Genomic DNA, 8513 nt, shown 5'->3' with positions numbered 1-8513 from the left:
CGTACAAGTGAGAGGTTTAGCGCTATAAAACAAGGTTCAATCCACCATTTTCTACTTTTGAAAATGCCTGTACCAAGTCAAGAATATGGCAGTTGTCTATTCGTTTGATGTGTTTTGTCATGTGATTGGGAATTAGAATTAGGAACCTGAGGAGAAGCTTGCTCAAATTTAAACATTGATATATGTCTCCCTCCGGCACAGTTTTGTATCCTTTAACTTGTGTGAATCTATGATGACGTCTAGGAAGAAATTTACAAAACAAAACGGATGTATTAGCAGTTTGACTGCAACCTCGCAGAAAAGATAAACCATGACAATGGAACAGAGTTTAGATATTTAAGAGACAACAACTATATTATGAATATTGTAAAATGTAAAGAACTTATTCAGATTGATCAGAGAATAAACTAGAGGCTCTAAAGAGCCTGTGTCGCTCACCTTGGTCTATGTGCATATTAAACAAAGGACACAGATGGATTCATGACAAAATTGTGTTTTGCTGATAGTGATGTGTTTGTAGATCTTACTTTACTGAACATTCTTGGTACTTAGAATTTTCTCTATCTATAATAAACTTGGACCTTTAGATACAGTGAAAAATATTTTGTAAAAATTTACCAAAATTTACCAAATTAGTGAAAATTGTTAAAAATTGAATAAAATGGGAAACAACTCCTTAAGGGGTCAACTGACGATTTTGGTCATGTTGACTTATTTCTAGATCTTACTTAGCTGAACATTATTGCTGTTTACAAGTTATCTCTATCTATAACAATATTCAAGATAATAACCAAAAACAGCAAAATTTCCTTAAAATTACTAATTCAGGGGCAGCAACCCAACAACAGGTTATCCGATTTATCTGAAAATTTCAGGGCAGATAGATCTTGACCTGTTACACAATTTTACCCCTTGTCAGATTTGCTCTAAATGCTTTGGTTTTTGAGTTATAAGCCCAAAACTGCATTTTACCCCTATGTTCTATTTTTAGCCATGGCGGCCATCTTGGATGGTTGGCCGGGTCACCGGACACATTTTTTAAACAAGATACCCCAATGATGATTTTGGCCAAGTTTGGTGTAATTTGGCCAAGTAGTTTCAGAGGAGAAGATGTAAAAGATTACTAAGATTTACGAAAAATGGTTAAAAATTGACTATTAAGGGCAATAACTCCTAAAGGGGTCAACTGACCATTTCGGTCATGTTGACTTATTTGTAAATCTTTTTTTGCTGAACATTATTGCTGTTTACAGTTTATCTCTATCTATAATAATATTCAAGATAATAACCAAAAACAGCAAAATTTCATTAAAATTACTTATTCTGGGGCAGCAACCCAAAACCAGGGTGTCCAATTCATCTGAAAATTTCAGGGCAGGTAGATCTTGACCTGATAAACAAATTTACCTCATGTCAGATTTACTCTAAATGCTTTGGTTTTTGAGTTATAAGCCAAAAACTGCATTTTACCCAAGGTTCTATTTTTAGCCATGGCGGCCATCTTGATTGGATGGCTGGGTCACTGAACACATTTTTCAAACTACATACCCCAAAGATGGTTGTGGCCAAATTTGGATTGATTTGGCCAAGTAGTTTCAGGAGAAGATTTTTGTAAAAGATTACTAAGATTTACGAAAAATGGTTAAAAATTGACTATAAAGGGCAATAACTCCTAAAGGGGTCAACTGACCATTTCGGTCATGTTGACTTATTTGTAAATATTACTTTGCTGAACATTATTGCTGTTTACAGTTTATCTCTATCTATAATAATATTCAAGATAATAACCAAAAACAGCAAAATTTCCTTAAAATTACTAATTCAGGGGCAGCAACCCAACAACAGGTTATCCGATTTATCTGAAAATTTCAGGGCAGATAGATCTTGACCTGTTACACAAGTTAACCACATGTCAGATTTGCTCTAAATGCTTTGGTTTTTGAGTTATAAGCCAAAAACTGCATTTTACCCCTATGTTCTATTTTTAGCCATGGCGGCCATCTTGGATGGTTGGCCGGGTCACCGGACACATTTTTTAAACTAGATACCCCAATGATGATTTTGGCCAAGTTTGGTGTAATTTGGCCAAGTAGTTTCAGAGAAGATTTTTGTAAAAGTTAACGACGCCGGACGACGACGGACGCCAAGTGATGGGAAAAGCTCACTTGGCCCTTTGGGCCAGGTGAGCTAAAAACAGTTTACATTGTCCCAGCTTGCATTTAAACTTAAATAAACTGATACAAAATCAAATTAATGGACAAAAAATAATATTCAAAATAGAAAATTATTTTTTATACGCAAGACTAGAAGACATAGACGCAGAAATGTTTGTTTTGAATGACAGTGAAACAGTTAAGATAGATGACGTAAAGAAAGTGCTGATGGGTCGTCTTCTTTGTGACAGTGATGAATTTGAGTGGCTGAAAAAAAATTTACCACCACACAAAAAAGTCATACAACATCGGTACCAATATTAGCTCTGAACTTTGGCAAAAATATTCATAATTTTGTTACACATTTTGCTTTAAAATGCTTTAAATTTTAGTTTACCAAAAACAAGTTGATGTCAATATTTACACTAGAAATAGTAAATATTAAATAAACTGAACAGGTTGTCTGTTTTAAATTGTGTATGCAGACTTTTCAAAAATTTCAGATCAAATATCAGATAACTTGAATATAATAATAATAACTGAATCACTGGCTCATTTACTGTTACAGGATAAATCATCAATCTCATTTCAAATGAAATGTATTAGAGACAATTTCTTCTCCTTCGTTCATTTAATCCTTTATTCCTACATTGAATAAAAAGTTTTAATGTTTTTTTTTTTTTTTTTAAGTTACAGTGACAGCATGTCAAAGAAACAACAGGTTTTCACATTAAAAATAATGTTCAAAGATGAAATAACAAATGAGGATTGTCTGAATATAATGAGTGATTATGAGGATCAAATAATTGAATTGCACACAAAGGCATGTTATCATAGTTTCACAATACAGTAAAGAATCATCTACTTCTATTGTGCTTCGTTGATTTTTCTTAAAAATATGATTGGTTTATCTTCTGATTTTAACATCAATGGTTAAAAAAAAATAGTATGCAATAAAATTGAGAATGCAAATGGAGAATATGTCAAAGAGACAACAAACAACCTGGTAAAAGAGCAGAAAACAGCTGGAGGCCACCATTAGGTCTTCAGCACACCAAATTCAAGCATGTCATCAGCTGGACTCTTAATAAAAGAGGGACGAAAGATACCAGAGGGAGAGTCAAACTTGACAATATAGCCCTTAAAATTGTGTTAATTTATTCTTCCAATACTTGGCTTACGCATCAAAATTTGAATGACGTATGGCCATGCCCTGATTTCACATTTGGTTGATTATATATATTACGTACATGATTAAGTATTTTTTTTTTATTCCACTGTGAAAGCGTACCTTAAAGGCATTAGTTTTCAACATAAATTAATGTTTTTTTTTTAATAAAACAATTCTCATTGATTACTTTTATAAATTGTTATTTGGATGGAGAGTTGTCTCATTGGCACTCACACCACATCTTCCTACATGTATATCCATTCTATAGTTACAAGGATGCTCGCTGGTTTGTTTCGCATAGATAAGCGACACGACTGTCGTGTGCCGATTACTGTTGGTAAATTAACTAGAATTCTTGATACACTGAATATACTCATCATAAACACCAGCTTTAAAATTTATCTATACGCCAGACGCGCGTTTCGTCTACAAAAGACTCATCAGTGACGCTCGAATCCAAAAACGTTATAAAAAAAAAAAAAAAAAAAAAGCCAAATACAGTACGAAGTTGAAGAGCATAGAGATCCGAAATTCCTAAAAGTGTTGACAAATACAGCTAAGATAATCTATGCCTGAGGTAGAAAAGCCTTAGTATTACAAATAATTTAAAATTTAGTTAAATAAAGGCAACAGTAGTATACCGCTGTTCAAAACTCATAAATCTATGGACAAATAACAAAATAGGGGTAACAAACTAAAACTGAGGGAAACGCATCAAATATAAGAGAACGACGACACAACAATAAAATGTAACACACACACAGAAACAGACTAAGCATTAGACAAAATCCTTCGAGAATAACAAATATAACATCAAAACCAATACATGAATTTGGGATAGATAAGTACCGTGACACGTCTTATAGTAAAGTGAATTAACGACACAACAGAAACACAACGTTATAATGTAACACACACAGAAACGAACTATAATATAACAATGGCCATATTCCTGACTTAGTACAGGACATTTTTAAAGGAAAATATGGTGGGTTGAACCTGGTTTTGTGGCATGCCAAACCTCCCTCTTTTATGGCCATGTGAAATATAACATTAAAATGACAACACAACATTACAGGACTACTATATAAATCAATAGAACACAATTGACAAAGAAACACATGAATAATAGCTAACAAAAGGCAACAAGTTTAAAAAAAATTAATACGCCAGAAGTGCATTTTGTCCACACAAGACTCACCAGTGACGCCCAGATACAAAAGTTTGAAAGCCGAAGCAAGTACAAAGTTGAACAGCATCGAGGACCAAAAGTTAAAAAAAGCCGTGTCAAAAACGGCCAGGGTTTTCTTTTAGGTCCCAGAACATCCCTATTATTTAGAACAATTTATACTTTTGCAAACAGTAAATTTTATAAAATGCCTATACAAAAGATGTAAATGATAAAACTGAAGTATTCGCTAATTACAGGAAACAATCGAAATAAATTACATAACCCGACAAAATGCAACACATCCTAACAAGTTTAAACCTCAACGCCAAGTGACGTCATATTAGAAATTGTAGTAAAAAATGACAAAAATATGACGTCACATTTGAATTAGTAAAACAGATCATCAACAGTCACTGATGAGTCTTTCGTTAACAGTTAATTTATAAATATAACAATATCAATGATAATTAGACTACTGGGCTTGTGATACCCTCGGGGAAATAAATCTCCACCAGCAGTGGCATTGTCCTAGTGGTCGTATATAAACTCATCATAGATACCAGGACTAAATTTTATATATACGCCAAACGCGCGTTTCGTCTACAAAAGACTCATCAGTGTCGCTAGAATCCAAAAATTAAAAAAAAAAAAAAAAAAAAAAAAAAGCCAAATAAAGTAAGAAGTTGAAGTGCATTGAGATCCAAAATTCCTTAAAGTGTTGCCAAATACAGCTAAGGTAATCTATGACTGAGGTAGAAAAGCCTTAGTATTTTAAAAAATTTAAAATTTTGAATTTATTTTGTTATTCAGTTTATAAAACGTTTATTTAAAGCTTTATTTTCAGTTCAATTTTTTTTTTTATTCCTTTGTGTTCGAGAAATTGCAAAATCAAATATGAATGAAAACCGCAAAAAATACTGAACTCCCAGGAAAATTCAAAACGGAAAGTCCCTTATCAAATGGCAAAATTAAATGATAAAACACATCAAACGAACGAACAACTGTCGTGACTTGGTGCATGCATTTTCAAATGAAAAAAATGTTGGATTGAACCTGGTTTTACAGCGCTAAACCTCTAACTTGTATGTCAGTCGCATCAAATTCTACTATATTTATAACGATGCGTGAACAAACAGATATAATAGGTAAATAAAGGCAACAGTAGTAAACCGCTGTTCAAAACTCATAAATCCATGGACAAAAAACAAAATCGGTGCAACAAACTAAAACCGAGGGAAACGCATTAAATATAAGAGGAGAACAACGACACAACACTAAAATGAAACACACACAGAAACGGACCAAGCATCAGACAAAATCCCACGAGAATAACAAATATAACATCAAAACCAAATACATAAATTTGGGATAGACAAGTACCGTCACACGTCTTACCGCAATGTGAAATTACACTCAAAAATAAGAGAAAACAAACGACGCAACGTTAAAATGTAACACACATAGAAACGATCAATAATATAACAATGGCCATATTCCTGACTTGGTACAGGACACTTTTAAAGGAAAAAAATGGTGGGTTGAACCTGGTTTTGTTGTGGCATGCCAAACCTCGCACTTTAATGGCAATGTCAAATATATTAACATTGAAATGACAACATAATATTACAGGACTACAATACAAATAAATAGGGTAACGTATTAGACAAAGAAACACATGATTAATGAATAACAAAAAGCATCAGGTTTAAAATTCAAAACGTCAAAAACGCGCCTCGTCCACACAAGACTCACCAGTGACGCCCAGATATAAAAGAACGAAAGCGAAAAAAAGTACAAAGTTGTACAGCACTGTAAAATTGTTAAAATATGGATACAGCAACCATCAAGCACTGTGTCCCAATCTCAAAACAAACAAATATTGAACAAAGAAGCAAAAAAAAAATCTATTACAATTAACAACCACATTACATTCACTGATTGCATCGCTTGTATGTATGAGGTCAAAAAATGAAATGTCACACAGGAAGAAATATAAAATAATGTTGTCGTTCAAGGTATTTTCAAAATTATAGTAGAACATCAACATACTGGTTATTTAAAAGTACAGAGCCACGTAACAATACATACCAGCAAAATGAAAGATTATACAAGCACATTGACGGGATGTATAAGTACCGAGCCACGTCAAATGGATATCGTAGAAAAAAGACCAAACAGTAAAAGTACTATTAATAATAGAACAAAGAACCACGTTATTGAGATGATAAACAACGTTAGTACGCAGAATCTATACATCAAGACCATCATGTATTATTTGTGAAGTTGTACGGAATATTTATCAACAAGATCTTGGTACCTTCCGATGAACTTTTTAGAAAAAGGACGAGACGTTCTTTGACATCAACTTTCTGCTCAGACACTAGTGACTTTTTACAAATTTTAAGTAGAAACAGAAAGCTTTGGATATCGAATAAGTTGGGAAATGTATATTCCATACACAGGTACAGCCAGTATATTGACACTATGGCGGGGGAAATTGATAATTTCAAAATTAAAATCGTCTCGTTTGTCAATAGTTTCTGGTACTGAGATGACTATGTATGTCAAATTCAGGTAAAGGTCTAAAAATGAGGCAGAGGAAGACATATGTCTGTTGTTTCATTAATTCCTAGTTCTAGGGATATATTAATGGGCCCCAATCTGAAAAGTTCGAATTATTAATTGAAAGTTCTGAAAGTGAAATTAAATAATCTGGCTTCTTTGGTCTTCTTGTTTTTGACAAGTGTCTGAAGAAACGCCAGATTCATATAGAAATAAGAAGAGATCGGCAACCAGAGGCGCATAGGTCGTTCCCATAGAAATGCCAACAACTTGTTGAAAAAGTCTACCTCCAAATTCAACAAATATGTTGTCTATAAGAAACTCCAGCATACTGATCACTTCTTCCTCTGTGTAACATGTTTTACCCTTTTGTTCACTATTTCAAAGTATGCCTTATGATATCCCAAAGTAATAAATTTATAGCGTATGCTACCATTAATATGTTGAAAGGCATTGTGGATTATTTTTTTCAGGCGATTTTTCAATTTCACATGGGGAATGGTTGTCTACAGGGTTGAAAAATCTAATGTTTTAATAGAACTTATTTCAGAAACAGATAAGTTGTAACACGAGAGATAAACGATCAAATTTAACAATTGATACTAATTCATGGTCACTGAATATAATAAATCCTTCTTCTTAGACTGATCAGCTGGGTAACTCAGTCACGATTATTTTGGTAAGGAATAAAACTAATTCCATTTGTCCTGTTAAGTTGATGTCACACATCCTTGCCATGCGACATAAAATGATGGCTATTTATTCTGTCATGCAAGTGAAAAAAACTCTTAACTAGGTACCAGTTTTCTAATACTTTTAAGGAAACCCTTGCTTTTCGAAGTTTCAATCCTTCTGAATTCAATACACATTCTTTACGTATTGGAGCTGCAACACAGGGTTGATGGTTTAGATAAAAAATAGTATAAAATACAAGGTTAGCAAATCTCATATAGTATTAAAACAAAATTAATTTCAGGCCACCAGAAAGAAACTTAGTTGATTTGCTGGTCAATTGTCACAAGAGCAAGACTTAGTGATCACGCTCATATAAGCCTTTAGGTGCATCGCTCGGATTAGAGAAAATTGGATGTCAGTTAGTTTGGATCGGTATGTCGGGTATGAAATGGCAGAATTTGATTGGTTTGGTATAATGTATTAATAATTAGAGAAGTATGCCGTTTAATGTTAAAATTCACTTTGCGGGTAATGACATTTGGGACAAACCTTGTGGAGAATTACTCGTATCAAATGAAATTTGACAGCAATTCTCTTAAATGTGTTACCTGACACTGCATTAGCGGGGTCAAGTACTTTACCTAGATTTAAATGTAGGTCTATCAAAACTACACGGATAATACTTAGGGGGTGCGTTCATATTTACTTAAAATAGGAGGATACGTGATAACAGATTGTGAGGATAAACATGTTAGCCTTTTTAGTGAAGATAGGGTGCATC

The sequence above is a fragment of the Mytilus galloprovincialis genome, chromosome 9 (assembly GCF_965363235.1).
Source record: "Mytilus galloprovincialis chromosome 9, xbMytGall1.hap1.1, whole genome shotgun sequence".
Lineage (NCBI taxonomy): Eukaryota > Metazoa > Mollusca > Bivalvia > Mytilida > Mytilidae > Mytilus > Mytilus galloprovincialis.
This window is presented reverse-complemented; position numbering follows the sequence as displayed.